Source organism: Trichechus manatus, unplaced genomic scaffold (assembly GCF_000243295.1).
Source record: "Trichechus manatus latirostris isolate Lorelei unplaced genomic scaffold, TriManLat1.0 scaffold00124, whole genome shotgun sequence".
NCBI classification, from domain to species: Eukaryota; Metazoa; Chordata; class Mammalia; order Sirenia; family Trichechidae; genus Trichechus; species Trichechus manatus.
Window position 1 is genome coordinate 4473621 of NW_004444060.1, and position 7749 is coordinate 4481369.

Below are 7749 nucleotides of genomic sequence, written 5' to 3' on the forward strand. Positions count from 1 at the left end.
GTATGGTGTTTCTATTTCTAGCTTTCTAAGGAAATGCCATATCATTTTCCAAAACGGTTGTATCATTATGCATTCCCATCAGAAGTGCATAAGAGTTCTGATCTCCCCGCAGCCTCTCAAACATTTGCTATTTCCAGTGTTTTTGATTCATGCCAGTAATGCTGGGATGAGATGATATCTCACTGTGCTTTTAATTTGTATTTCTCTAATGGCTAGTGATCGCGAACATTTCCTCAGGTGTCTGTTGGCCCTTGAATGTCTTTTTGATGAAGTGTCTGATCATTTCCTTTGCCAAATTTTAATTGGATTATTTGTCTTTGTGTTGTAAAGGTGTTGGATTTTCTTGTAGATTTTAGAGATTAGAACTTTTTCTGACTTGTAATGTCCAAAAATTTTTTCCCAGTCTGTAAGTTCCCTTTTTACTCTTCTGGTGACATCTTTTGATGAGCATAAGTGTTTAATTTTTAGAAGATCCCAGATATCTGGCTTATCCTCTGGAGTTTATGTGTTGTTGATTATGGTTTGTATCCTGATATTTCCATGCATTAGGGCCTCTAGCATTGATCCTATTTTTTCTTCTATGAATTTTATAGGTTTTGGCTTTATATTTAGGTCTTTGATCCATTATGAAATAGTTTTTGTGTATGGTGTGAGGTATGGGTCCTGTTTCTTTTGTTTGCAGATGGACATCCAGTTTTGCCAGCACAATTTGTTAAAAAAACTGTCTTTTCCCCACTGATGGACTTTGGACCCTTGTTGAAGATCAGGTGACTGTAGGTGGATGGATTTCCATTGGTCAATGTATCTGTCGTTGTACCAGTACCAGGCTGTTTTGACTGCCGTAGCTGTATAGTATGTTCTGAGGTCAGGTAGTATGAGTCCTCCTACTTTATTCTTCTTTTTCAATAGAGTTTCACTTATCCGAGGCTTTTTCCATTTCCATATAAAGTTAATGATTAGTTCTACTATCTCTTTAAAGAATGTTGTTGGTATTTGGATCGGGATTGCATAGTATTTGTAAATTGCTTTGGGTAGAATTGTCATTTTCACAACATTGAGTCTACCTATCCATGAGCATGGTATGTTTTTTCCATTTATGTAGATCCTTTTGGGTTTCTGTAGTAGTGTTTTGTAATTTTCTTTGGATAGGTCTTTTACATCCCTGGTTAGATTTATTCCTAAGTATTTTATTTCTGGGGGGGCTATTATAAATGATATTGTTTTCCAGATTTCCTTTTCATTGTTCTCGTTATTGATGTATACGATCCAACCGATTTTTGTATGTGTATCTTGTATCCTGCTACTATGCTGAAATTTAGTATTAGATCCAGTAGTTTTCTTGTGGACTCTTTAGGGTTTTCTATGTATAGTATCATATCATCTGCAAACAGGGACAGTTTACCTTCTTCTTTACAAATTTGGATGCCCTTTATTTCTTTTTCTTGCCTTATTGCTCTAGCTAGGACTTCCAGCACAATGTTAAATAGGAGTGGTGATAAAGGGCATCCTTGTCTTGTTCCTATTCTCAAGCAGAATGTTTTCAGCCTCTCTCCATTAAGAATGATGTTGGCCATTGGTTTTGCATAGATGCCCTTTATTATGTTGAGAAATTGCCCTTCTATACCTATTTTATTGAGAGTTTTTATCAGGAATGGGTGTTGGACTTTGTCAAATGCCTTTTCTGTTTCAGTCGAGATGATCATGTGATTCTTTTCTTTCTTTTATTTATGTGGTGGATTACTTCGAATGATTTTCTAATGTTGAAACATCCTTGCATACCTGGTATGAATCCTATTTGGTCATGGTGTATTATTCTTTTGATATGATGCAGAATTCTATTGGCTAGAATTTTGTTGAGAATTTTTGCATCTATATTCATAAGAGATAGTCATCTGTAATTATCTCTTCTTGTGGTGTTTTTGCCTGTTTTGTTATCAGGGTTATGCTGGCTTCATAAAATGAATTTGGAAGTATCCCTTCCTTTTCTGTGTTCTGAAATAGTTTTAGTAGTACTGGTATATGCTCTTCTCTGAAAGTTTGGTAGAATTTTCCAGTGAAGCCATCTGGGCCAGAGGGTTTTTTTTGCTGGGAGTTTTTTTATTACCTTTTTCAATCTCTTCTCTTGTTATGAGTCTGCTCAGATTTTAAACATCACTTTGTGATGGTTTGTGGTAGTTTGGGTAGGTGGTGTGTTTCTAGACATTTATCCATTTCCTCTAGGTTTTCAACTTTGTTGGAGTATAGTTTTTCATAATACTCTGTTATAATCCTTTTTATTTCAGTTAGGTCTGTTGTAATGTCCTCCATTTCATTTCTTATTTAGGTTATTTGCATCCTATCCTGTTTTTCTTATATCAGTCTTGCCAGTGGTTTGTCAGTTTTGTTGATCTTTTCAACGAACCAACTTTTGGTTTTGTTGATTCTTTCTATTGTTTTTCTATTCTCTATTTCATTTGTTTCTACTCTGATCTTTATTATTTCCTTTCTTCTAGTGGCTGTTGGCTTTTTTTGCTGTTCTGTATTTGTTCGAGTTCTGTAGTTTGTGTTTAGATTTTGTCCCTTTCTCCTTTTTTGATGTATGCATTTGTTATAAATTTTCCTCTGAGGACTGCCTTTGCTAGTCCCAAAGGTTTTGGAATGATGTATTTTCATTTTTATTTGATTCTAGGAATTTTTTTATTTCATCTCTGATTTCTTCTATTACCCAGTGGTTTGTAAGCAGTGTGTTATTCAGTTTCCATGTAATTGATTTTTTTCCTTGCCCTTCCTGTTGTTAATATCTACCTTGATGGCATTGTAGTCAGAGCTGATACTTTGTAGTATCTCAGTGTTTTGGATCTCGTTGAGGATTGCTCTGTGGCCTAAGATGTGGTCTATTCTGCAGAATGTTCCATGTGCATTGGAAAAGAATGTGTACTTTGCAGATGTTGGGTATAGTGTTCTATATATGTCTATGAGGTCAAGTTGGCTGATTGTGCCTTTTAGGTTTTCTGTATCTTTGTTGAGTTTCTTCCTAGGTGTTCTGTCTTTTACCAAGAGTGGTGTGTTGAAATCTCCTTCTATTATTGTGGAACTGTCAATATCTGTTTTCAGTACTGTTAGAGTACCTTGTATGTATTTTGGAGCTCTATCATTGAGTACTTAGATGTTTATTATGGTTATGTCTTCATGAAGGATCATCCCTTTAATCTTTATATAGTGTCCTTCTTTGTCTTTTATGGTGGATTTTGTTTTAAAGTCTATTTTATCTGAGATTAGTATTGCCACTCCTTCTCTTTTTTGGTAGTTGTTTGCTTGATATATTTTTTCCATCCTTTGATTTTTAATAAATTTACATCTTTGTTTCTAAGGTATGTCTCTTGTAGACAACATATTGATAGATCCTGCTTTTTTATCCATTTTGTCAATATCTTTTTATGGGTGCATTTAGGTTATTATATTCAGTGTAATTATTGATAGGTATGAGTTTATTGCCATCATTTTGTAGTGCTTTTTTTTGTGGTGCTGACATTTTCTTTGTTCCTCTTACTCTCCTGTGCTGAATTCCTTTTGTTTGTGGATTTTTTTTTTTCATTTCTTTTATTTTTGTAGGTTTTGTTTTTACTGAGACTTTATGTTTTTCCTCTTTATTTTGTTGAGTAGGATTCTTTGTGGTTGCCTTCAAATTTACCCTGATCTTCCTAGGTTTGAAGCAGTCTATTATTACTTGGTATCTCCCTGCCTTCCTCTCCATTAGAAGGTTCTATCCCTACACCATTTATTCCCCATTTTATTGTTGTGACGCTATTGTCATTTACACATTAACATCTCTGGTTCCCTGTTGTAATTCTTTTGGTTTTGGATAATCCTTGAGAGCTCATTTCCTAGGTTAGTATCTGGCTGGTACAATCCTATATCCTAGATTCAGCCCATGGTCTGATGTTGTTCGTTCTCAGATCAAAGGACCCCCTTTAATAATTCTTGTAAGTTTGGTTTAGTTTTTACATAGTCCCTTAATTTCTGTTTATCTGGAAATGACCTAATTTCACCATCATATTTGAACAAGAATTTTGCAGGACGTATTATTCTTAGCAGGCAATTTTTCTCTTTCAAGATTTTATATATGTCATCCCATTTCTTTCTTGCCTGCATGGTTTCTGCTGAATAATCCGAGCTCAGTCTTATTGTTTCTCCTCTGTATGTGACTTTTTGTTTTTCTCTAGCTGCTCTCAGCATTCTTTGTTTGTCTTTGGTTTTAGTGAGTGTGATTATGATATGCCTTGGTGATTTTCTTTTGGGATCTATCCTATATGGGGTTTGCTGAGCTTCTTGGATGGTCACCTTTTCATCTTTCAAGATATTGGGGAAGTTTTCTGTCAGCAATTCTTCAATGATCCTCTCTGTGTTTTCTGTTTTCTCCCCCTATTCTGGAACTCTGATCACTCACAGATTTTTGCTTTTGAATATATCCCACATAATTCTTAGGTTTTTATCATTTTTCTTTGTTTTATTTTTCTGATTTTTCCTTACAGTTGTATCCAAGAGTTTGTCTTCAATTTTGTTGATCCTGTCTTGCATCATTTCAAACCTGCTCCTCAGCCCTTCTATGACACTGTTCGTTTCTGAAATCTTGTTTAATTTTTGGATTTCTAATTGTTGTTTTTGTATCATTTCTAGTTGTGAATTTATTTTAGCATTTTGTTCCTGTATTATTTTCTTGAACTCTTCCATTTTTTGGTCTGTATTTTCCATGAATTTATTTGCCTTTTCCATGAAATTGTCTATTTTTTCCTCAGTTTTGTCTGTTTTTTGATTCAATCTTGGATAATTCTGAATATTAGAGATCTGAATTCCCTTTCAGATTGTTCAAGTGCCTTTTCTTCTACTGGAAAGTCATCTGGTGTTTTATTTTGGACACCTATTGGAATCTTCCTGTCCTGTTTTGGTATATGTTTTAATATTGTCTTCTGATTTCAGGGCATTCCGTAGTTATTTTCCTCGTTTTTTGATTGTAGATTTATTTGTTGCATCCTGCTTTTTTGTTTTATTTTGTTATGTCTGAGCAGGCGGGCTGTGTGCTCTTTCTTGTTTTCTTGTCTGTGAGCACAACACTTTTTACCTCCTTCTCCAATGAGCAGGGTCAGTCACTCAGGTATGGTACAGCAGGGCAGGTCCAGCTAAAGGGCAGTTGCTGAGATGCGTTTTTTGTGGTATATACTAGGGCCAACAGAGAGGGCTGGGAATTAGTGCAAGGAAGTTTCTGGTAGGCCCTGCCTGTGCTGCTTAGGGGTGTGACTTTCATTGCAGGGTGCAGGTGGGCAAGAAGGAGAGGGGAGATTGTGCTGTGTGGTGCTAAGTGGGACATGGGAAAGAGGAGAGAAGAAGAGAAACCAAGAGCATACACACAAACAAAGAAAAAAAAGGGTGCTAAGGGAGCTTGCTCTTGGAGTGAAGAGATCAGAGACTGAGAAATGGAGAAAAACAAAATGTTAAAAAAGAAAGAACAAAGGTAAAAGAAAAAATGAATAAATAAAAATTAGACAGAAAAAAAGAAAAGCCCCCAGGGATCCCAGGGGTGAGGCTGCTGCGACTGGGGAAGTTGTTCCCAGACCATGAAGTACCGCCTGGCTAGAAGGGGTAGTGGTGTCACACAGTGCCAGGTATTCAGGAGACATGAAGAAGAGGTACGTATAGAGAGATGGGAAACTGGAAATGAAGGAAAACAACAAGTAAAAAGAGAGACAAGAAAACAAAACAAAGAAACTAAATAAACCTGAAAAACAAAAACAAAAAAAAGCAAAACCGAAGGAAAAAAAAATGCTCCCAGGGATGTCACTGTGCACCTGCACAGAGTAAGGGAATAGCTCCCAAGCCACACAGTACTACCCAGCCATAAGGGGCTCCCAAGCTGAGAAAAGAAAAAGAAAACAAACAAGTAAACAAATCAAAACAGAACAAACAAAAAAAGCCCTAGGAGTCCCACCAGCTTGGCGGGACAGTCGAGCAGTGTTTCACAGGCTTTCAGGAAGAAGCAAAGATGGCACATGGAGCTAAGTATTTGAGCTAAAGGAGGGGGAGGTGGTGAGGCATAAGGGAGAAATCTAAAGAAGAGGAAAAAAGCAACACCAGAAGCCAGCAAATGGCATTCAGAGAGCCTCTCAGTGTGGGCAGGTGGAATCCAAGTGACACTGGAGTGAAGCCGGTGCTTTCCAGCCAAGAGAGTGTGGCTGCAGGAAGCAGAGGAGGCCTAGAGGGGGTGAGGAAGGCTGGGGGGTGGGAAAGCCTATATTGCTGGTTACCAGTTGTTCTGTCTCCTACTGGAAATTCCATTAAGCGGCTTTCTCTTACACACTATTCTCCAATCTCCAATAGGAGTCCAAAATGGCAGATCCGTGCTGCTGTAGCTGATAGGGGACCTCTGTATGTATCTCTCCTCACTCTTTGTTCTCGGTCAGTTTCTTATTCCATTTGGTGTTTGGCTGTGTTCTTTATCTCTTCATTTGATGCTTAAGTTTTCTGGATTGACGTGGGTCTCTGTTTGATTTAGTTTTTCGGATCTTTGATCTGGAGGGACGGCATGGTGCTTCTGTCTATAGTGCCATGTTGCCTGGAAGTCTCATCAGTGAATACTTGAGAAAAAAAAAAAAAAAATCCTCATTTCAACCTGGCTTCAACATCCTGGTCAATATAATCTGAAAATAATAGGGACATCCTGATATTCAACCTATTGCACTTATAGAAACATGTTTTTTAATTTAATTTATGATTTTTTACATGTCATAAATTATACCAACATTACTAAGATTATGATTTAGCAAATATAGTAGTAAAATACAAATATTTTTAAATTTTGACTCAATTGTGGAGACAAAACATTTTAGCATTAGTAATGGTAATAAATTTCAAAATTTCTCGGGAATTACTGATAAAATTCTTTCTCTTTGAGTATTCTGGTCCTGTCTGGTCTCATCACTACCACGTAATGTATGGGTGACCCCAGAATGCATACCTTCTTTCTTGACTTTTATAAGTTCTTGTCTTATGTGTTTAATAGCTTACCAAATATGTTCACTTAGATACTTCAAAACCACCTCAAATTCAGTATGGCAAAATTAAACTCATGTAATCCCTTATCCAAAATCTCTCTAAGAATTAAAATAAATTAAATATACTTATTTAAAGAGAGTCAATAACTCAATGTCATCCTTCATACTTTCATACCTCCCTTTCTTTTAACATTAGAATACAGTACTTCACCAAGTCCTCTCACTTTTTTCTTCAAGATATCTTTTCCCTATACGTCCTGATTCGTTGTTATTTCCCTAAACAAAGCTACCATAATCTCTTGCCTTACTTCTGCAATAATTTTCTACCATCACTCTGCGTTTTAATCTTGATCTTCCTTAAAATGTCTTCCATGTTTCCACCAAGATGATCTCATTTAATGCAAACCTGATCATGCTCTTCATCTCAACCCAAATTAAAATAAAATAAAATAAATAATGCCCCATTTTTATTAGCAAGAAAACTAGGATATTTCATATGGCAAATACAATTCACATATTGTAGCACTAACCTATTTCTTAAAGCTTGACTCACAGTATGTATTTGTCAAGGCTGAACAGAGAAGTTCAACCAGCAGTAGAACAGAAGCACACTTATTTTTTAAGAGTTTTTTCACAGAGAATGGCTTACACAACCGTGAGGTTGGTTAAATTGTTACAGAAAGACTCCTGTCTCCACATCCGATGCTAAATATTGAAAACCATA